Raw genomic sequence first — 25,574 nt, 5'->3', positions numbered from 1 at the left:
CGGTACATTTGTGTACAATGCAGTCTGAACGTTATTTTAATTTGAATTGTGTAATATTTTATGAATGGTATGGAAAATTTCGTAATAGAGTTATATTTAGGAGATTTTTTTGATGTAGATATGCAACTGAGTGTCCTTGTGTGTGTGCTAGTATTAGGAAAGTTTACTGAGTTGAAGGTTCTGGCATCAAATCAGTCTTTATGGTACGATGTCTGTCAATCATCTAGATTGTCTCAATGAAGACTGGAATAGATCAAGGAATTATACTCCGTAAATTACAAGAGTTTTAAGCATGCACTGCAGTAAACATATCATTATCTCCAGGTACATGTAGGCAATTGATACAATAAACACAAACAAATTTACAAATTAAAAATGTACAAAAAAATATGAACCCAGCATCAAATTAACGACCCTCTTAATAATTTCCCGATAACCAATAAAATCAATCATTTCACGTCCAAACAGAACTTTCAAATATCCGCCGCATTTTGTTTATTATTATTCACGAACAAAAATGAAAGCGGTGCGGGAATATTTGGTTTACCTACCCGAAATAGCTATCGGTTCACAAATCATTGAGGCAGGTACACATGAGCGGGTACCGGCGTTATGTCGACGGGTCGCCATACACGGCAAGTATTGATAGGTAGCACAGAAACCCGAATCCTGTTGGGTAAACGACGCCCAGTTTCCGGCGAGTGTGAAAGTGGGCTTACAATTTTTGACTGCACGCATGCAGTGTTAATTTTAGTAGTACGACTATTTGCGAATTCTGTACGCGGTTGGAGGGTTATGGATTAACAGTTTTAAAGGATATGAAAGTTTGGTTATAGTAAAATTGCATGTAGATGAAATTGGTTCAAATAGGTGAAAAATAACAGTAAAGATATTCATCTCTCTTTATTTATTTTTTTTTGTTTAAATCTTATTTAACGGCATTACACCTGTTTAAAATTCTGATCCCTACTTCGTTAGCAAAAACCCTGCTGTCTATCTATTCTCTTCTAGAGGATAAATAAACCTAACAAATTACATACTTAACACGACTTACGTAAACCAGGCAATGTCACCTAATAGATTTTGTTTACAGTAACGCGATATGTTGCGGTGTAGGGGCCAAGCAGTGGTGACCACATCCGTCTATGTACGTCACTATATCAATTCCCATTACATAACCTAAGACCAACAAGGACATTTAGATCGAAACAATGACTAGATTATTCTAGAAAAATGTGTCATAATTGAAAAAAAACATCTAGACTGTCATATTTCTAAGTACCAAGGTTTAAAGTGAGGTAGCCAAAAATACTGACAACAAAAAAATTGTCTAATCAAACTAAATTGATAAATATTTTAACCAATGAAAATACTCTGTCTTCGATAGTCTAACCAATCCTGGTAGCAAAAGACCCAACGTAGAAGCGTGTCTTAATTTATAAAGGTTTTTATTAAAATATATTTAATCACTTTGGATTATCAATTTGCTTTTAATGGTTTAGCTCAAAGTCCAAAGACTAATAAACTTATATACTGTGTAACACAAGACCTTTCTTACGCCATTTCTCTTTTACACAACAAAACGTTTATGAATTGTAGCCATAACTAAAATGGAATCGTTGATTTCATAATGGGTGCAATGTTAAATATCGAAGGTTAAAAGGAAATAGGGTATTAGCGACATTTTGGTAAAAAATAAGTTTATTATGCTATTAACGTACGTAAAATTTTCTGCTCTTTCGAATGTGTTTACTCTCATGACTCTAATATAACATTTTTGGCGTTTATACGCTAGCAAAAAAAAACATTTTCCTAGTATTCTTTCGCCGACCGACAAGTTTAAACGGCTCTCCTGAACATTTCATTTTTTGTCGCTTACCTATACCCTATTTCCTTTTAACCGTCGATATGCGTTTGCCCGAACATAACATAGGTGTAAGAATACGTCGTAAACTTTGATCTACGATAAGCTGACAGCTTGTTCAACATGAACTAACGAATCGGTAAATGCACCAACTATTGTACTATTGTGTGTTTTATGTAATCCAATTGTTATGGGGTTAATGCACTTTTTCTACGCTGAAACTTTAAGTTATATAAAACTTATTACTTACTACATTTTCACCTGTCGAATATCTTCGTCATATATCTTAGAAAAGTTTAGGGAACACTGAGTAAAATTCCCTAAGAAATGGAGGTTCCCCTGACCAGGCGAGGTGATCATGTCTGGCGGGCTTTCTGCCCAACTGTTGTTCGTTGGGATTTTCTATCCATGTTTATTCGCATGTAAACTTTATGTGCTACTTCGGTCATCTGTCCATTACATGTCCAAACTGGTCAAAAATATCGCTTTTTAGTTTTTGCTCTGGATTTGTTATAAATAAATCTAATAAACATAATAAACACCTATGTAAAACGTAACTAAATAATACAGAACTTAGGTATTTAGTGCACTTTTTCCCTAAGTAAGTAAGTCCTTAAACATTAAACGATGAGAAATAAAAAATATATAAATTATTATTATAATGTTATTTTACAGGTAGGTATTAAGGTATTTTCCATAATTTGTAAAATAAACAAGTATATTTAGTTTGCAATTAGCAGGTATAAATAACAGGAAAATTTAGAAGAAGTATTCTGAAATAGGATACACGAGGATACCTCGTCTTAATAAATATCTATTTGCATTACAATTCAAAGAATTATGAAGCATTAAACCGCATTTATTTTTACACTAAGTACGAACTAAATAGGGTAGATGACAAATATTTATTTTAATGTCCGTCTCGTAAATTATTTTAAAATGACACGATTTTTTTTATTTTTTTACGGAAACAAGTGCATATTTTCGAAGATATATTGATGCGAAATATCGCGTGACGTCACATTTGAGTAGATTTTATACCCAAAAATTACGTAGTTAGCTTTGATTCGTTTTATGTAAGTATTGTAATCTTCTGTAGTTTATTTCTTATATTAAAAAATATTTTTTCATTACCTAACTGACTGAATTTTCATCTCTATTGTACTAGTCAATGGAGTATTTTTAGTACTTTTAGCTTCGTAACGTAACAAGTGTTTATGAATCTAATTTCAGACACATAGAATTGCCAAATTTATAGAAAAATATACAAATCAGCGCTATTGGAAAACGTCTTCCAACCTACTCATAATAAGTCACACATCTGTTCGTGTTTACCTTATTTCTACAGTAGCAACAATTAAAAATAGTGTTATTTTGAAATGGAACCTAATAAATAAATCCTAGAGTACAAATTTATTTGGGCAGGCTGGAATTTCTTGGACTTTTGTTTGCATTCATTAGATCGGGAGTAGAGCATTGTTTGAGCAAAGTGTGGAAAGAAATGAAACAGAGGCTAGGCAACGCACGCGCCGCGCAATGTACGAAAGCCAGCAGATCAACCTGCTCCAATCTGTCAATCTTTTCAATCGGTTTTCGACTTTAAATCAAAACTATAAAGTTGAAAATCAAATAAAGAAATACTGGCGTCCGTATATATTGATTGTGTTGTGCTGTTGAACTCGCATTTGTCCAGGAACATTCGCTATGAAATATTAGCACTATGGGAAACGAGATCCGAGGCAAGCTATTAGAATATTAGAAAATAAAGCTTTTACACTCAAGCTAGCCCGTGTTTATGGCTTAACGCGTGCACCAAACCAATATTACTTTCCACACGTCGACAGCAAAAAAACCTATAGAAATAAACCAACATGAATGTATAAAAAAAAAACACATAAACATGGTGTTTGAAGATCATTGTTAGTATTAATAACAAACTGTCAATAAAAGGGTTTAAAATCAAACAAGAAACTTATCTTTTTATTTCCCTTAAAGACACCCTTTTAAGTGGTTAATGAGCTGGTTAAGTCGGCCCTCCCAGGGTGCTTTCATCGCTCGCAACATGTGGAGGCAAAAAGTTAAATAGTTATACGCATAAAGGCGTTTTTTGCGAAGCGCCTGATGATAGATCGTTAACGGAGATGACTGGTAACTGACAAACAAACCGATTGTTTGCTTGTACAACATCGTGTGATTTATTACGGGTTAACGGGTATAACATATAGACAGGTACATCGTATTTAATTATTAGAACATTGTTTATCCAAGCTTGTTCCAAATAGGCTGTGGCCTACATTCTTTTTACGTAACATCATTTATCCTAAAAAATGTAAATCGGATTGCATTTGCATTTATCTATATATAAAAATCAATTGCTGTTCGTTAGTCTCGCTAAAACTCGAAAACGGCTGGACCAGATTGGCATTAAAAAATAAAAATTTTGGCCTTAAATTATTTGTGGAAGTCCAGGGAAGCTTTAAAAAGTGAGTAGAGTAGTAGAGGTGTGTAAGACAATGAGTGTATTCAATTGCTGTATTACATTACTATTGAATGATCTTATTAACGAAATATCGAACATTGCTTTGTCCAACTTATGAATAGAGTCCAAGAAATTCTTTCTCAGCAACTCTAGAATACTTATAGCCAAAAGCAATAATAAGTTTGTACCTAAGTACCTATAGGTATTCTAACAAAGAACCTAGATCTAACTTTTGTACCTAATATTTCACTCAAGCGAACATGAATTGGTTCCATAGTAAGTTAGATAAACTTTTGTTCTCTCACTACAATAACAAGTCAGGTCATAAAAACTTTGATAAGATACAGTACATTATGTATTATTTGTAAATAGGAATGTTATGTAACATAGTTACCTACAGTAAAATACAATGTACGTGCCTGCAATAATGACTATATCAAGTAAAATATTTTTATACAAAGCTTCTATTCTATCTTCTATTTCTATAGTCTTCAACAGTAACATATTTCCACTATTTTCTGGTGTCTTTTTTTTTTGAGGGGAAAATCATCCAATGACTCAATCACCTTAGGAGGAGCGAGAGGGAGTGTCAGACTCTTACTGACTAAAAACCACCCCGTTCCTACTCCTGCTTTTCGAACTGGAGCTCCGGTAAACCCGCTAGGTAGTCCGCAGCTGTTTTCTGGTGTCTAGGCTTGTTTAGTTTCCTTAACCTCCTTCTTGGCTTCCACTAGGGCTTACCATGATCTTTATTCCTGGCACTTGGCTTGGACATTGCAGCTTGATCTCCTAAATATAAAGGATGTTGCTGCCCAGCTTCCAGTGACTAAATACAGTTTTAAAACCACTAACCGCCCCGACCTGGGTATTAAACTGAATAAATATTTTAAATATATAAATACAAATGTTTGTCAGTCTGTCTATTAGTAAGACAGTTTGTTCCAAATTTCCTCGGTCGATAGACACCACATCAAGTCATCATGAACATAAATATAAACACTACCTACATGACAAAATAAATAACTGAGCTATCAAATAATATAAAATCTAGATCGTAAATTATAGGAGATCTAGTTTGTTGCTAATCCTTAATTCTGATCTAGTTTATAATGAGGGAGCTGGTACAGAACTGGTATTGTTACAATCATTGGGAGCATGTTGCGGGTGTTGCCGCGCAGATCGAGATTCATCGGTACTTGTATAAATATCCTGGTACTCGCTATAATGTATCCAATTCGGTCTTAAAACTTAATATATTGGAATATTAAACTACTTTTATTTCCTGACTTATTAATAGTCTGGCTGCTTGCGTTTGTTGTGCTATGGTTGAGTTTAAGGACTTTTCTTCAATTATTGTTGAGGTATCAAATTAATTTTATTTTTTGCTAAAGCATGAGACCTCTATTTTAGTATGGTATTTTATTACGTACCTTGTAAAAAAACAAACTAAATGGATGGAGACTCTAGTACCTAATCCACTACTGAGCATTATTGGGCCTGGAAACTGAGTTCAAGATTGTTCTCATCAGCGTTTATGAATGTTGGCAGTCTACCAACAGCATATAATCGCATAACAATAAAATATGGATGGACTTATTTGATTAGACAATTATTATTATTGTCTCCAGTTCACATGAACATCTGTGACTGCAGAATGTAATCTTCCATCTTTATTGAGCTTTTGCTGAGCCATATTTGCACAATCGTTTACCGGCCGTGACCCACCCGGACGCGGCTTCCAGATAATCATCTCATCTGATCTTTGAGATGACGATGCACAAGTGCGCTATTGTTCAGGGACCTTAAACCGTTACGGTTATGGGACATTTTAAGACCCATTTTCCTTATAATAAGGTTATGAAGTTTACTCGCCAATTTCGCCTGCTAATTAGCCGGGTAAAAGGTTTCCCGTACGTTTAACCAGATCTTCGGTCCCGCTGTCTTGGAGGCTCGAGTTCGACACATCTCGATACCATTGCTCGGCCATAGCATTCATTCGCGCGCGCGCTTTGCTCTGTGACGGGTGCGTCCAACGACTCGAACCTTACACTCGTGATACAACGACGTATCGATGTTATTTTTTTACAATCGATTAATATTTTGACCGCTCACATTGAAGTGTTAAAGTGATACCCTATCAGTGATTGTGAGATGATGATAATTATAGTGAACTGTGGTGAATTTTGAAGTGGGTTTTTTTACTTTTTTTTTCAAGTTTAGTTTTTTATACAGGTCAGTGTTTTTTTTTATTATTTCATTATGGTCTGATTAAAATACCGTTTAGCGAATTAGACTCGAAGTTAACGAGCTATGTCTACAAATTATACGTTTTGTTGTCCGTCTAGCTACTTAATACGTCTTTTGAATCTTCCGGCGTGTACCGGTTTCTTGAATAATCGTTTGATTTTAAGATCGTACGATGTATTTACGACTTTATGACAAATTGCCCGTTGTGGTAGGTATTTTTAAAAAGTCGTGATTCGGTAATTAAAGCGTAGAGAAATAAGCGTTCAATTTTTATTATAGTGAAGGTAGTTAGCAGTAAATTAGAATAAAGTTTCTTGAATATAGTTCTACAAGCATTTACTTAATTAATGGTTTTCCAACTCTGTTGGATTTGTATAGAGGTTGACTTTAGCTAAGTAATTGGACTACAGGTCTAGCGTTAGGATTTAAATCTAGATTTCTAGATTAATGCTTCTTAGAGCAGTCTACTGGGACACAATAGATAATTATCTTAGTACCTAACTTTAATTAACGAGGTGTTTCGAAACTTTTTTGCTTCAAGTTCAACTTTAAACTTCGGACTTAGGTAACTGTTTTTTCTACTAGTAATACCCATAATTGCTTAGGGTATACTTTTTACAGCTACCTACTCGTGACATAGAATATTATCAAAGTGTATTGTCTCAAAAAGGGTTTGCGAGATGAACCTGTTACACCCTTTTCAGTCAACTGCACGGTTAGGGCGGTGGCTGGGCAACCGGCTTCCGTGTAACGTGTAGCGGGTTCGATTCCGACACGGAGCAACTTTTTGTTTGATCCACAATTTTTCGTTTCGGGTCTGAGTGTCATGCAGTCATACCCACGACACAGAAGGAAATCCTAGTATAGGGCAACTTAAAAAAATATAAATAGGTGGGTAAAAAAATATAAATAAGTACCAAATTATTATTTCTAATCTTCGTATAACCTGGAGATGGAGACATTAATTTACTGTAAAGATTAAATAAATTGTCTTTTTAATCAAAGCGGACCGTTAACCTATGATGACCTTTACGTATGTAGGTACGTACGAATTATGTACCTATAGATAGTTTTTATGTAGCTTTCGATGTAGGTATATAGTTTTATAAGACAGTTATAATCATACGAGTAGATATAATAAATGTTTTTAATATTTCTGTGGTTATAATATTTTATTTGTGTAGTTCTGGAGGTATTTTATGTTTGCTTGGTAGTACTTAAGTTCATTATTATAGAGATACTTAGGTACTAAGTAAATAGATATATGCTTATATTATTATTTATTGAATATTATTCTTCTTTTAATGGTAATTGACTTCATTTTAATAAAAATAAGTACATGTAATTTTATGTCAAAGGTTTTTGATAAGTGCTCACTCATTTGAAACATTATCAAAATTATCTTTTCAGTACATAGAACTTAAATAGAAATTTGGTTTTATCTAAAAAGATTACTAAAATTACAAATCTGAATATATTACGTTATCCCTGTTAGTACCTGTCTAAGTGCTCATTAATATTAAAAACAGTTATAAAACTTTCATAGTAGGTATCTTAAATTGAATACATAAAACTATATTACTATAATACGTAGACATTAGTAGGTAAAGAGCCTTGCTTAGGCCTTGTAATGTGATCAGATTGCTGGCTATAAAATTACACAGCCTCCTTTTTACGATGTTTATTTCTGGCAATGAGCCAATTTCTTTGCTTAGAGCCTAACAAGGTACCTAGGTAGACTATTAGGCTTAGAATCCTCTAACGATCTCGTCTTCGTACTTCCTGCATACGCCTTGGTAAATAGAATAGTTACCTATTTCCAGAATTTGGAAAATATACCTTATTTTTTCGGTAAAAGCGTTACCAAATATCTCAAAGCTTTGGTGATTGATTACGAGTAGGTTTTTATTTTTTGTAAAGCTAAAAACCGATTCTGTTAGTGAATATGTTAGTTTTTAGTCTTTAAAAGACTCCATAGACTAAGTAAAATAGAAAAAATAATTTAGAAAATCTGATCGGATCCACAGATTAAATTAATGAGAAATCCTCTCAAAAGATCAGGGTGTCTGCATTCATAAAAATGTCAAACAATCACCCCTCAATCTTAGAATTCAACACTACTAAACTTCCTCAACAAAATAGGAAGTAACCCCAAAAAACTAAAACAGAGACAGAGCTTAGAACATAAACCTGTCAATTTAAAAGAAAAACAAAACAAATTCCTTTCCACATCTAATAACAATAACAAGACTTGTTTATCACAAACACAACAAATCACACTTAATCGTTCATACAGCTGTAAAAATCATCCAATAAAATGTCTCCCCCTGTGTAAGGACGATGCGCGGGCGCCACTCATACAGACCGCCTTGAACTGTCACACTGACGTTTAAGAATGGCAGATTTAATGTCAGGGCCCTAACACACTGGATAGCTTTTTGTTCATAGTTTAAACAATAGACAAGCTATTATAATGCTGCCTGTCAAAATTGACAGTAAGGTCAGGGTGGCATATTCCGTCTATGGGGCGTAACCGTCTACTTGAAATAACGCTCCTTACAGTCGAGTTACAGCGTTTGTAATACGGTCGGTAAAACAACATTACTTTTAACTATAAATAAAATTCATCAGATTGGCGTTAGGCGCTATAAAAACGGGTAAAACAGTCTACAAAGTTTACTTACGTTTTTAAAGTGAAATGCAAGTGCCCTACGCTCCTGTATTTTTGAAGATAAGTTTAAAATTATGTTATTTACAGTGTCGAATGAATTCAATATATATAGTGTAGGGTCGTTTTTTATCTTCAGTGTATTTCTTTGCAAGATAACGCTACCAATGATCAGATTATTTAACGTAACAAATTTGTAACCTCGAAATGATTAACGCAAAGGTACCGGTTACCGACCGGCCTCCTCTATCCGACCATTTTAGTTTATTTACGCTAATTTGTGTATTTATCGCGCGAAAGTCTTGAAATACGCCTTATTCAATACATTAATTCATCATTCACCTTCAGTCAAAACTTGGGTTTGTGGGGTTAACGCACATTTCGACTGTCCTGCGAAATATAAAAAAGGTGCAGTTTGCGTAAATTTTCATGCGAAAAAAACATAAATCAGTGAAATAAAAGATCTCGATTTTGACGATGATCACTCGGGTAAACTAAGAATGTATTTACTTTATGTGATTTATTGGTTCATTGAGTCCTTATAATTTCAATATGCATACAGAAATTCCATGTTTTTATAGATTTATCGATAAATTAATGTTGGACGGAATAAGGAGCCCTACAAAATGACGACGTACCGAATACCGACCAAATTGGTCGGTAAACGGAATTTTAAGGTTTATGAATGACACTAATTTTCTGTAACGTGGGTTGTTTTAGGAGTGTTTTGTGATTAGTTTCTGATTCTTAAAGCTATCCTTAGATATTAGACCGGTATCCGACCTATGCTAACTATAATGGATTCTTTGTAATTTACGTTTCAAATTGACATATTTCCGATATATTTACGATTCCTTCACAAAGACTTGCTAGAAGTAAACCTTTATATTTTATGTTTATTTCGAAGAATTTCATTAATACGATATTGTTACAACTTAATAAGTAATAGTAGAGTAGAAAGTAACTAAAAAAATGGTATAAATTTCAGTTAAGACGTTTTATTATACAAATACAGGTTTGGTCGTAGTCTGGATACGATTTGTTTCCCTGTCCCTTGTTCCGACTAACTAAGAAAATATAGGTTTTGGTGTTTTTTTTAAATTACATGATAAGCACATCATCAGTAAGTCATCGGGATGAACGACAAAAACGTTAGTAATAGGTATAGTACTTGTACGTAATACCTACGACACATAATGTTCCGAAAATAACTACGGAGGTTTATTGTACCTACAACCTACAAGTAGTAAAGTAAATAAAATAAGTACCTACCATATGTACGATACATAGTATGTAATGTATAGGTAGATACATAGAAAAGTTTAGTCACGAATTTACCTAATTACGTATCTTAACAATAGGTATCTACCTATAGGTACTTAAAGACCATTCGCATTTAACCAATACGAACAATTTCTTTATTAGGCATAATAAATTAAGATCGACATGATGTAGGTAAATCTTATGCTGAAATACTAGGAAACTTAATTAAAAAATAAATAACTACCTACACGGTAGGTTGAAAAGTAGACGTCACATTGTATGTTCTCTGCTTACATCTCCGAGTGTTAAAAAACGTAATGTTATGTTAAATTTTAAAATTCATTATCGTAATTTCAGTATCGAATCCAAAAACAATGCGTGAATAGTTTTAGAAAGATAGTTGTTTTACGAATTTCTACTCTACTGCTAAGATATAGAGTTGATTTTACAATGTGCGTTTGGGTCGGACGGATTCAGGTTCCTGAGGAGTCGGTATCACGGACATCTGTCGGCAGTCGGTCGGTATACGGGGACTTTAGTATTTTTCCAAGCGTAAGAGTTTAAATCGAAATATAGGTACAAAATAGTCGTAAAAGGGCAAAATTATGAACATATTTCTAATTCATAGTTAATATACTTTCGGAAAAGCATTTTTTATTATACGATCTTGAATATTTTGTTTATCTTTTGGAGGATTTTGTTCGCCCGCGCCGATCACCGGTCGGTATTCGGTGCATTTGCGTTAAGTGCATAATTCCGTCTATTTTGAATGGGGCAAAATCATCATACGACGAATTTGCCCCATTACAGAAATCGTAAATCTTTTTTGTGTGTAACATTTACAGAATAATTGCCACCACAATATTGTTTTAAAATACCATTTGATTTTGATAGGTTTTAAGTTTTTGATTGAATTAAAACGATTTGTGAATTAAAACGACCTTAACAAGACAATTACATATTTTTCTGTGTACGTTTATCTTAAGTTTAGTTTACTTCATCTGCGCCGTCTTCATCATTAATATGTTTATTTTACAAGAATATGTTACTTTGGGATGTTTTTAAATGTATATGTGTATATAAGTGTATACTCAAAAATCGAATCACCCAATATTTTGTACTGTTGTATAAGGAGTAAAATCATAATTTTCGTAAATAGCGGTACTTATTTAACAAGTACCTATTTAACAAATGAGATGATAACGCTCCACTAAAATATGTTGACCACCCCTGTTGGCTTAAACATGCCGAAATAGCCCCTAAAAATGATTTTTACGTATTTAACCAGAACGAGACGTTATTTTAAAGATTGTGAAACACAGAATTCATTGTCACTTACAGAAGTATATTACAAATACGTATTTTATTAAAACAATTAAAGATTTCAATAAATTCTTCGATTATGACGGATTTTTCCGATTTTAGAAGGGAAAATCCGTCTACTGCTCAAATTTTAAAAAACAGTTAATATCCTGGCACTGGCGACAATTTAATTAAAAAAGGTCCCGGCATTTCAAAGCTTAATAGATTCTCATTTCGATGAGACCATATCATTGATCATACATCAACACGTTCATCCGATACGGAGACTCAAATGTGAGTAAAAAAAAAACTATGCCGGCATTAGCCCCCCTGACCTTAGTGGGAATTTTATAATTTTTTTTTTATTGCATACTGTGTGATTATTTAAGGTATTAACTACCTGCGTGTTTAATTATCTTTACAATATTGTCATACCTATAACTTATTATTTAAAATTTATACGACATGATACTTAATTATTCTCTTATTAACTTTTGCTATCGTAAGTTTTCCACACACGTGACGAACCTGACTGCCGATTTTGAGTTCCAGAGTCCGATTTTAGGGAGTTCAGACCTAGCAAGGAACTTTATGTAACTCCATAAGCTTCAGTGGGTTCTTGCACTTGACACTAAATCAAGAACTGTGACCAGTATAATAAGTATGACAATGAATTGCTCTATTTCATTAAACTCATAACATAACTAGCGACCTGGCGTAAACTACAGTAACTCCTAACTACTACTTACCCCCTAGGCGAACAACAAACGTAACATTACACTAAGATTGATACTCTTTTCCTACACGCGTCGTTACTCCAATCACAACTAACAATTACTTAACGGTCTGTCTGTTACTCCGACATACAAGCGAACACACCAGTGTGCACTCGCCTTATTAAATATTCATAATTGCCAAAACCAGACATAAGTCGGCCACGCTGATTAATGTCAACGTTTTACGATATTTTTTATAGTCCCAAGTCGTACCTAGTAGACGGTAGTCTGGTAACGGTTAAACTTTATCAATTTGTTATTTAAAACTATTATTATGCTTGATAAGCTGCGCGTTGAACTGAGGTTTATTGTAGGTATACTTTTTTTTTAAATAGTGTCTCGTTTTGTCTATTAATCATAAGCTAAAAAATTTACAAAGGAAATTTTGTATAAGATCTGAAAAAGGAGTATAGTAAAATTATTGGTGTGATTAGTCCATCTAATTATGGAATAACTAACTACAATAGCATTATAACATAACTCGATCAGGCAGTTCAGTTCAAGTTCAAGTAATTCATGCCATCATACCTTAGGTTTAGAAAAAATACTCTCATGTAATGTTGAGAACAGTTACCTACATGATATTTTTTCCTTATTTTTATTCAAGCTTGTTTACTCAGAAACTACATTTACTATTCTACTGCAAACCGCAAAAATAAATAGAGGAAAACATTTCATTCATTAACACACAAGGTTTAAAAATAACCTTCATAGAAACCTATATATTCAATTTAGTTGAAGCACGTTTTCATAACTGTTTTCCTTATTTTTAATCACCTAACATAAATAACGTCACGCATTTATTTCTCCCAAGGATTAGGCAAAAACGCATATAGCAAATTTTATGTCCCATAAAGTGCCATATAGGTAATAGTGGGATAAGACACAAAGAGCTCCGAACACCATACTATAGTGCTACGAAAACCAAAAAATAATCCGAGTATCCAATTTGTCCATTCGATCAACGACGCAGGTTTTAAGGCAACTTCATTTTAAAATACCATGAGTAAACTACTACCTCTGAAAGTATGAGTCAGCTACAAAAGTCAGTTACTCAACGCATTGCTCATACAATCTGCTGGTCTTGTTGTCAGTTCATGTTTTTGCTGAGCGCAATTAGAGGTCCATATTTCTCGAAACTGACATTCAACAATGTACCAATCCGAATAATCTGTATTCTAAGAATTCCCAGTCATTGAACTACGAAAATAGATCAACAATTACTACTTGAATTATGTTGTGGTGTGACTCATCAGTTTTTAATGTTGTTAATAACATAATGGTGCTGTTAATCACTGGTTATTATAAACGGTAAACTAGGTACTATTCCAGACTCTGAGATCATAGATAAGTAGTTACCAAAAAAGATCCCAATCATTATTGGCACTAACGCTAATGTAAAAGTAGTAGTAGTATATTTGTTTGTCTGTCTGTATTCTTCTACATATATATTTTTTTTGTGGGGTGAATTAATCCATTTTCGTCCCCCACCTTGGGTGAGGCAAGAGTAAGTATATATCTTACTGACTAAAAACCACCCCGTTCCTTCTCCTGCTTTGATCTGGAGCCCCGGTAACCTATTACATTGTCCGCAGTTCCAGTTTTCTGGTACACTCTGAAAAGAGATGTACTTGTTCCTTGTGCCTTTAACCACGCAGGCAAAGCCAAGGTGGAGATCTAACAAGTAATATTTTGCCCGATCAGACCTTTAACCTTGTTGCTTAACAGATACACTGACAACTCGAAAACAAAGCAGTCTTCTGTAACCAAGTATTAATAGTTCATCGATATTTTAATACTATAAATAATACTATTAAGCGAATGAATTATTAAATGATGCCACATAATTCTAGACAGATAATATTTTATGAATGATATGAACATGAGTGCCGCCGTCTGAAATCAGTCACTTTATTGGGACTATCGTGTTGTGTGGCACTGATCAGTGACGTCACCTCGTATTAACAGCATCTCCATAAAATATTGCTTTCTTCCAATCAGTCTGTGGCTTGGTTAAACAAAACCTATATACTTATACACAATGCTATTCTTGTATAAAAATACTTGCAGACACGTCTGATAAAATAGATAGGTATGCTATTATTTATAGAATATAATTAATTTATTTTTAGATTGTGGCAACATATTGTTGATATACTGATTCTAGATACAAATTATCTTAGTACAGTTATGACCGAGACGATATTTCTTAACTCTACATGGACATAGTAGCTATATGAGTACCACCCTAATTATTTAGTCCTACTTACTGTTTGAACTATACGTGTGTAGATTAGTCACGGGTTTTCCACACGTCGTTCGTCCCATTGTTTTAAAATCACCATCCAAAAATTATTCCATCTAAAAATTTATTAATCTGACCTGACGTGAATTTAAAACGGCAGACGTCATAAAAACAATAGACGGGATCAATAAGTCTAGTCTCGTATCCTGTTTTCGCGATCATCAGCAATTGGGTTAAAGTTTTAAGGCGGCCCTGGATTTTATCTCGGAACAAGATAGTTGTCAATTCCTTACAGCTAGTGGTGAGATCACATCGTCGGTGTCACGTCGCCGGCACAATTGTCACGTCCGCCGCGAAATCCTATTCTGCCCACAATAATCACGAGAGCAGACGAAACACAATATGGGACAACCCGAGTGTTTTGTGGATGTGTATACAAAATTTCGCATCCCCATTATTTATCAGTGCACGATCTGATACGCCTTGATCGATTCTATTGTGATTTTGATGACATTTGACACAAGAAATTTTTCCTCAATATTAATACACAATTGATAGCCAAGACAGTAATAAAATTTTATGTTTCGTTCTGAAAATCTGTGACGTCATACAACCTTGTCTTTTCCACGGAAATAAGGCCCGATGCCATGTTTCGTAACAATAACAAACTGCAATAAACAGCTGCACAGGTGAACGCCATCAAATTTGAAGGAAAAATCTATAAAACATTAACATTAATACGTGTGACTTTTAAGAGCATTAATATTAATTGACATTGCTACATAAATTGTCTGGCAATTAAATTTTGCAATGTCATAAAAATTATAATTCTTAATAAAATTCGAGTGAACGTGTCAGACCGTTGTCGGTCGGCAAAAAAATAAAATGTAATTATTTCACATGAAATTCGGCGTTGGCAGCTGTCGAGTCGAAGAAAACGTACACATTCTATTAGCATATGTTTAGTTTTAGTGAATTGGTACGGTTGAAGTAATACGCAGCATATGTGCGACTGAGTGCGACCCTGAACTTCAACAAGGTCGAATCGATACATCAGAATCGTGTCAATCACTAAACATCGATAACTGAGATGATTCTCCGTTTTCCGGCGAAGTGAGTGAACGTGTTCTTTGTTTTTAAAGTAAACGGGCAACGGATGTACGCACAGTCGATCAATTGTCTGTATACATTGTTGTTTCTTACAGTTACGTCAATTTTTATGATAATGGCCAGACTCAATAACTTGTCTGTCGGCAGATTTAGAGACAATTACTATTCTTTTTATTACCTGCGTACCAAATTACGTTGCTGATTGTAAATATATAATCAACTACCGAACGCCCAAAAGGTCGGCAACGCACTTGTAACGCCTCTGGTGTTACGGGTGTCTATAGGCAGCGGCGATTGCTTACCATCAGACGATCCGTCTGCTCGTTTACCGGTTAATATCATTAAAAATACTAGCGAAAAGTGCATAAATTTGCCGTAAAAGCCCATTCAAAGTGAACTGGCGTGATGCAATGTAATTATTTAATGTTATGTTAGATGGCCAACAGCAACAATGTACCATATGAGCATTTAAATGGTCGTTCTTAGCGTTCGTAACATAGTGCTTCTATACCACAGATGTTCTTTAAAATAATGGCTCCATTAATTTTATTTATTCGTAGAAATAAAGCCAAAACATACGTTTGTGGGTGAAGTAGGTATTTTAATGTTAGTTTGTTGTTCAAAGTTATTAATATTCTACAGTTTTGTTACCTTCACGCGAATTATTTTATTAGATTGTTTTTGTGTTTGATTGTTGTATGCTACGTTGTGTGTAAAAAACTTCCTTCTTTAAACTACTACCTTAAAAATAGTGTGACTTTTGTATAACGGGACTTGGATTGATTAGATTGATTGATGTGACGCACACTTTTATTGGGATTTTTCAGATAATATTAAATAGAATAAAGTCTGATATTGTACCTAAACGATATGGCAATAAGAGTATATTTTCACAATACTGAGCTATGAAGATGTGCGCCGCAAAGTAGCTGTGCGAGGAAGATGCGCAGCTCGAGTAAGCTATGTATTGTAGAGACGCCATCCAGCCATAGCACGCATCTTTCCATATAAAAATCATGGCTTAGCTGAGTCCGTTTCCACCAGTGCTAAGCTATGTGTTCCAAATAGTTCCAATGAATATGATTGGTGGAAGCGAAACGCATCCACAGAAACGTAGCATGGCTCATTTCTGGTGGCAAAGCACCCTTATTTACAATCTCTCTATGATATTAATTCACACCTATCCAGTCCTCTCGAGTAAACAGTGGTTGTTTTGCTATACCTATCGTTTAGATACCTGTACAATTAAATCTAATTATATATTTATATGTACAAGTAAATGACTAGATTACATAAGTATTGACCTATAATTATGTGGACTTTTCAAGGTGGAAACCATTATTATGGATTAAAAAGTCGTAGTCATAATTATTATGCCTACGACATTTTTTTTTGTTCAACCTGTTTGGTGACATTGGTCTTATTAATTTTTTAGGTCTATAATTAACTTTTACGCTAATTTAGATAAAAGTTCTGCGTAGTTTTGCTGGTTTTTATAAAGTTTATTTTGAGCAAAATTGTGTACTTTATAAAGTTTTTCAATCAGCAAATCATATGAAAGTTGGTGTATCTAGTGTACTTAATAGAAACTGATTTATTGTTAGTAGTTGTATTTGTTTTATTTGTTTGGTATATATATTTTACTTCACAGTAAGCCAATACATATGTGCTTTAATATGTAGAAATATATCAAAAGAAATAACTAAACTTATTATGAACTAACATCGAAAAACATAGGTATAATATTAGCTTAAAGTCAAAACAAATAAAAATAATAGAATATTATATTTAGCTTATTCATTTACTGAAGTATAAAAGTACACTAACATAATATATAAAGTTAGGTACTAAAACTTTTGTTTTCAATATTACAAAAGTCCTTGTAAACAGAAAACCTAAAATATACTCATAACATAAATTGTTATGGTATTGGTTTTAACCTCCAAACCAAAAAAAAACTGATTTTTAATTAATACGAAAAATATATTATTCCATAATAACTGGGACACAAGCATAAATGAATTGCAACAGCTTATACCTAAATAGCAAACAAATGAAGCCTTGTATTGCATACAATTGTTTAGAAATTAGCGTTAGTGCTAGACCTAAATGGAGGTGAAACTTTGTGCCTAGGTATAGCCTGCATTTCCTGCACTACTCATATAGAATTATTTACTGCTGCACCTAACTTAATTAGTCAACTGAATTTTAATTCCATCATTATAATGACTACTATGAGCACCGTTACCTTTCTCCTATACTTAGCAGTCATTATTTGTTACCGAGCCGTATATTTTAAAGTATTAACTCTTACCATAATGAAGAATGTGAAACCAACAATAGGGCGCAGCTACTTAAAATATTTGAATAACTAAACATGTCAAAATTGTTCCACAAACGTATGAAAAATGAATACATTTCTCATGGTACTTGAATATTACATTGTCGAGTGTTACTTGAAACAAAACAAGTCGCTTGAGCGATTTGTTCTGGAGGTGGAGTCGTTCGGATCCGACGCACCTCGCTCCAAATGTAAGTGGGCTAATTTGTTACATACGACAGATTTATGAGAGAGGCAGTAATGTTGTAAGTACGCGTAAGCGAGAATAAGGGAAAGCAGTTAATGGGTGAGACTTGGCGCACATACCTGCGGTTGTAACGAATGTAATTTACTATTTAGATGAGTTCGGACATGTAACTGTCGAGGGAGCTGGCCAAGCCGTTGTTATGTCTTCATGTGCATTCTACCAATTGTTTTTTTTACTTTCTAATGTGAAGAAAGACTAGAGACAAGGCATCCCCTATGATATTGTAATTGCTTACTATACGATAAAGACAATCAAAATCCTTTTCATCGAATCAATTTAATATTCTTCTTTAATAGTTATTTTGGTATCACAACACAATATCTTTATTTGCTTTTTTTGACAAATTCATTGTGTCTCTTATTAGTTTGTGCTTGTAATTCCACGTTCTATTTATCCTAAGGACTTTCCTTAAGAATACAAGGAAGCTATAATACCACTAAAGATTCTAAGATTTCGTGATATTTAAATCACTTCATAGTAAGCTCGTGGACTTGCCTTACTTTTGATGTTAATCTTGTTTTACGAACTGCTTTGAAGTGCACGCTCTTTACTCTGGACTTATGTAACGATGCAATCGTTTAAAATATATCATTAACGGTACATGTGAGATTATTTCTCGTAAATCTCTAGAGGAAAATGTTCCAAAATCATCCGCAGATGGTAATGGTATGTTATTACAAAAATGGTAGATCATTATGCGGTTCCTTCACCTATATTCATTCATTTAATTGCATTTGCGTCAGAATTATACAGATTCATTCGCTGACTTTTTCTTCTATTTTGCTCCTAATCTGTATATCATCAGTTTGCTTTAGTTCATTGACAGCTAAAGTGCACTCTTAGACTTAATCTTTACTTTTTTATGGTAAACGAGCAGACGTATCACCTGATGGTAAGCTATCGCCGCCGCCCATGGACACTTAAAGCATCAGAGGCGTTACAAGTGCGTTGCCGGCATTTTGGGGGTTAGGAATTTAAGGGTTGTTGGGAAATTTACGTATAAAATTCTGCATAAGTTCTCTAACAATAGAGAAAACAGTAAAACGAGATTTAGTGAGCTCGATGCATATTGCCTTGCCCCTTAAAAAAAATATTTGATATGAATTATTCTGACGCGTACCAAATTCAACAAGCACTAATTTGACAAGTGAGTGCTAATCAACGATTCTCCAATACGTACTCCAGTCAGCTGTCAGCTCCCGAACATGTTTGATTTGAAACTGGGACATGTTGCGCCGTGACAGGTGGTTCACCTACAACATGTTGTCGCGTGTCACTCGCGTGACCGCGTGTCGTGACACCACTAAACTGTTATCTACGCACTTTTAGGAGCCCCAACTGTTTATCATGATTTATAGAGCTCAGTAATAGCTTGTCTTGATTCTTTATGACTTGTAGTTGACAAATCGTTTGCAATATTGAATAGTATTGATATCTTGCTCGTGATCGTGATTATGGTTTTTCTATCTTGTTTCTAGTTGAATTGGTAATTGAGTTGATGTTGTTTGGTGTTTTAATGTTTCTGTTTTTGGTTAAAGATGGATAACTTGTCTTAGTGTGTACAGAAGTCGCTTACATTCGTGTTTAACAAGTACTTACCTATGTTATTATCACAGTGATAATTAAAATTTTTGGTTCATATATTTAAGAAAAAAAACTACAATAAAATAATCATGCTAAGCTTCTGGGTTGCTAAGCGAAATTGTGATGACACATACATACTATCGCACCTAATAAGATCACTTAACACACTGTAACACGGACACCAACATCACCATCTTAATTGCCACTATTTCTAAGAAACTACACACCCAATTATCATCTTAAATCTTAACAAACCTCCTTAAGGTGAACTTGAAGACTGGCACAAAAAATATAAATAAACAAAAGCCAGTCATCGAATTTAAAAAAGGAAAACTTGTCTTTAACTGTTGGTCTCATCTCCGTTGCATTGCAATTTACATTTAATTTTATTGCTCACTCACCTTTATACCGACATGCGTTATGTCGAAGGTGGAAGGTGCAAACGGTGGCGCGTACGCAGATATGGCGCGTTCCAGTTGTCGCGCAGGACAAGACCTCGACACACATGCGCTTCGGTGTTGCCAGAATGCAACTAGTTTTGGCAATGTATTTTTGGCTTGTATTTTATGCATATATGGCAACTTGAGTGGCATGTTCCGGAATTATTTAAGTTTTCGTGGAGAGAAGTAGCAAAAACTTGGTGTTATATTTTAATACCTTTGTGTGCCGTTTGATCTTCAGAATAACTTTCGATATCAATAACAACTTCCAGATAGACCTAATGGAGTCAAGTTTGATATTATATTCTTTACTTAAATATCCTCTTTTTAGCACCCTTAGTACGAATTTGAAACTCGAATATACCAACCAATCAGACCGCCGAACGCACTCTCGTTTTAATTGCTTTAAACATAAAGCAAATTCATGCCAAGGCTACAAACTCCAAAACACACTCCTCATATCAAAAACATCACCACTCTTTGAAGTTAAACCGCAAAGAGTTAATTTAGCATTAGATGGACGCGAATACATTTAATGTCATTTGAATATAAATAAAATAGCAACACCATCATCCGGTGCGCCATGACCTACCACCGCATAACGGGATGCACTTGACTTTTAGTGTTTATTTGCTTTTAAAATCCACCGGCGACCACAAAACTAATGAGCTATTTGCATACCGCAATGTGCTGTTCACGTAACTGTATTGCCATTAGGAATTACTTACCTATAAGTTTACTATCATATTATATGCTTAGTATTTTATCGCGTCTCGATAAACTGTTTATATTAAATTAAGGTTACTTGAAGAACATGATGAAAAAAGTTTGGTTAAGAATAAATCTTTTCCATCAAAATAATCGACAGTTAAAACAGTAACCGCGACTATGAAAAATCCGATCTATCTCTGCAAAAAATACCTACACCATAATCAATTTAACAGTTTCGTCACGTATGTGTCACATACAAACGAACCATTATGTTACGGTGTGAATTTACCCACCATACCTTTTATTATAGCGACAAGACTTTCTATAATAACCATGCAGAACTCACGAAGTTATAAATACTGGCTATTATTAGAAAACATTACTATTAAAACAATATAACATAATATAATGTGAATTAAAACCTTTGTTAAACTGTTCTCATAACAAATAATTGACATTGATCATCAATCATAAGTATTTATCCAACAAATCTGCATTCTATTAATAAAGCCTTGGGAACTAATCTAGACAGAAATAGACTAATCACATCATCAGTCTATAGGTGGCCACTGCTGACTAAAGGCCTCTTCTTACACGGAGAAGGTTTGAGCATTAACCATCACGCTTGCTCAATGTGGGTTGGCGATTTGAAACTTATAATTAGAAATGATAAGCCCAGGTTTCCTAACAAAGTTCCTTCACCAATTATCAGTGGTGTCTAAATAATCTTAGAAAATACATATAACTCGGAAAAAGTCACATTCGTACTTGCCGTTGGTAGGTTTCGAAGCCGCTCTCTCAGGCATAAGAAGTGGACGTCTTGAATCACCAGGCCAACGCAACATTAAATAGACTCATATAGTTCTAGAATTAGTATTTAAAGCAGATACTAAATGTGTCTGAAGGTGGTAGCTTTGCAGGAAATAACAATTTATTTCTATCGAAGTAGGTGACTGACTTCGGAAATGGCCAATTTTAAACTGAATTAGGTCATATTCCACATGACTATTTCAAGCTGAAGGCAATCTAGATTGGGCTACTATTTATATTATTTTTGTTTATATAAGTAATATGCATCAGTTATTTTTATTTTAATATGTTTAGTTTTAAGTCTCTGTTCTATGTTAATAGTCGGTATTTTATCAATCTCATTATAAAACATATCAATATCATTTTAAAACAACAAACAAATTTCCAACATATTTCACAACTATCTTCCCATAATTAAAACCAATTTCGCAACTCTGTTTACATTTCAAGACCTACATTTATGCAATATTTAGGTCTGTGAAACTAGTTTGTTCAGTTTTTACGCCTATCTGGTGTGCCGAAGGGCAAAGGTCTCACCTTGCTGCGTGCCGATCAGGCTGGCACGTGCCTCCATAGCCGCATGGTGGATTTACATACTTTCCACCATATAAACCATAAAATAGGGACGCACTACCTGAGATTAATAAAGTAGTTTATTGTGAGATGGTTGCAGTTGATATTAGGTATGTTAAAAATGTGGATAACAATGTCAATGCAACTGCCGAAAGAAATCTGTTGAAAGCAAATCCTCCGGTAGGCTTCTGTCACCGGTTTGTGAAGAACTTGATGAATGTATGTAGATGAAGCGAAAACGTATAATAGTATTGTGCCTTTGGGTCTTCCATTGTCTCTGCCTACCTCAATGGAAGACATTCGGAAAGTGATAATATTGTTTATAGGCTGTAGAATGTAGAATGCTGTTGAATTTTGGGTAAATCAGTATAATTATAACCCAGGAATATGAAACATACTTAATAATGGATTGGTTTTTGAAATATGTATACAGAAAATATCAGTGGCTTTTTGTAGTACCTACCTTTTTACATAACAAGGTACTAAATTCTACAGAAAGATCCTTTCATAAACTAAATGTGTGCATTTTAGCATTCATTATTAGCATTGATTATGATCGTGGGAACTAGGTCTAATTCAATGCCTTTGTATATTTTCCATTATTATCATAATATTTCTTCATCATCATTCATCACGATAGTTTAAAAATACATTACATTGGTGGTAATAGTTATATTATTTCTTACTATAAAGAAAAATATAGACTCTATAATTTATATATAGTATAATTTTGAGGTACCATTTAAATATGATAACTTTCATGATAATAGAACAAACTAACTTCTTTAAATATTGTTTTAATTCTAAACTTGTTTGACAATAGTTCCTAAAAAACGGAATTTCAACCATAAGAACAATTAATATTATTACAAATAGCTTCAATAAAACATTATGGACCTTATAACAAAAGAGAACGTGTTCATAAAGTCGATATTTAAAAAATACAGCCCATTCTATGAAAAATAAACAATCGAACGTCAAATTTTATTAGTTTCATTATAGTTTCTATTACAATCACGACTGTATTCAAGATTTATTTATACTTATTTAAAAAGAATAAGAATGCAATGGGACGATAATATTAATATTCTTCTACTCGTTGTAACCTTCGGTTTTGTCCGTAAATTCAAAGACATAAATAGACTCCTTACTGCCTTTAGATAAAATTCCTTCGCTACGTCTCGATAAAAGACAATAAAACACAGTTCTCGTTTATACCTAATTTTAGAAAGTATTACAAAATTGCAAGTCCGTCAATCATGTAGTATCAAATACAATGTCGTTTTAAATAAACAAAACGTCTCTTGTTCCTTACAATTAATGATGAATAGGTAATTTCTTCAGAATTATAATTATTACAAATATGATAATAAGAATTATGGTACCATCAATATCAATAGTAATTAGAATTATATTACAAGAATCTTCAGAATTATATTACAAATATGATAATAAGAATTATGGTACAATCAATATCAATAGTAAGTCCGATAATTATGTTATCACAATTTTATACCTACTTAGTAAAGAAACTTGTATTTTTTCTTTACTTCTTCGTATGTTAAGGCTTCTTGAAAACAAAACAAAAATGGTAAGGTTAGTATCTAATACGTACGCTCATATTTTAAACTCACCCTGAAGGTTACATCTCTTTTCAAAATGTACTTTAACACACATTTTGTGCAATGATAATTCCTATCTAACTACCGTGCAGAAAATACGCAACAGAAGCATTAACGTTAAACGTTTCATCTCACTGTTTACGAAATAAACAGCCAAACAGTTTGTAACAAAACATTGGTTTTCGCAAGAGACCACCGACAGCGACATCCTCTCAAACCATAACACACGACACCCATGGGAAATGATGGTGCAACATATTCGCAGTCGTGACCACAACTTTACCACATTCATATCAAGCCATACACACCACCAGTTTATCCTGACCCCTCTTCATGTAATCTTTCTACACATTCAACAATCAACTTACACTGGTATCAAGCTGTACATACCACCAATTTAACCTGATCTCTCTTTATATGATCTTTCCACACATTCAACAGTCATGTTACACTGGTTTGTATAACTTGATGTGCCTAGTGTCTACATGGTGGTGATATTAAGTAATGTGCTAAGAAATTCGCGGTAACCGACCGCCGCAGTGTGACAATGTGGTCAACCACATGCATGATAAAATTGATACGTTTTGAAGTGATTAATGATTACGTCACTGCAAGTTTTGACATGTGAAAATGCAGATAATAAATGTAAAGGACAAAAATATCACGATTTTTTTTAAGCATGTTGTTGGTTTTAACATCTGAATGATTGTCTGGAGAGCGAGGGTGGATAATCATTCAATGACTTCTCTCGTCTTTAGAGAAAGTGTCAGACTCCTCCTTACTAAAAACTACCCCGTTCCTACTCCTGATTTTCGAGCCAGAGGATCAGCCATAGAGTTTTAGATTTTGTGAGATTTTCTATCGATAAAAAATTACTTTTGGTAGCCATTACATTTACCGAAAACTGTCAATTAAAACTCTTCATGATCTCATAATAATTGTATAATAGATACTTTAGAACATGAAGGACAATAAAACTTACCTGTCAAAGTTCATTGAATCCTCAACCAACATCTACCTAAGTAATTACAGCATCAAAATCGCGAATATCATTACTCATGTAATCCTTAACCTTCAATTTACCGCCCGAGGCCTACAAATCACACTTGTACCTAACTTAATATGCTAATGTCAGTCATGATTGTACCAACTTTGTGTATGAGTTATTTATTGTAACACAATAATTTGTTTACACAATAGGTCAGGTATTGTGTCCCAAGTGAAATCTAATTGAGGCAGGAGTTAGGACCAATTACGAATTGCTTCATCGATCGAAGCACGACTTAGTTTGT

The 25,574-nt window shown here is 33.9% G+C and overlaps 1 protein-coding gene across 22 annotated transcripts in view; it reads left to right on the top strand.

Moving 5' to 3' along the window:
• The window catches only part of LOC118262397 (protein sickie), a 211,556-nt gene that overhangs the window by 90,563 nt on the left and 95,419 nt on the right, over positions 1 to 25,574 (top strand). The gene's annotated exons all lie outside the window — the stretch shown is intronic.

The sequence above is a fragment of the Spodoptera frugiperda genome, chromosome 12, assembly GCF_023101765.2.
Source record: "Spodoptera frugiperda isolate SF20-4 chromosome 12, AGI-APGP_CSIRO_Sfru_2.0, whole genome shotgun sequence".
Lineage (NCBI taxonomy): Eukaryota > Metazoa > Arthropoda > Insecta > Lepidoptera > Noctuidae > Spodoptera > Spodoptera frugiperda.
Note: the sequence above shows the minus strand (reverse complement) of the source record. Positions and strands in the feature narration are given on the sequence as shown.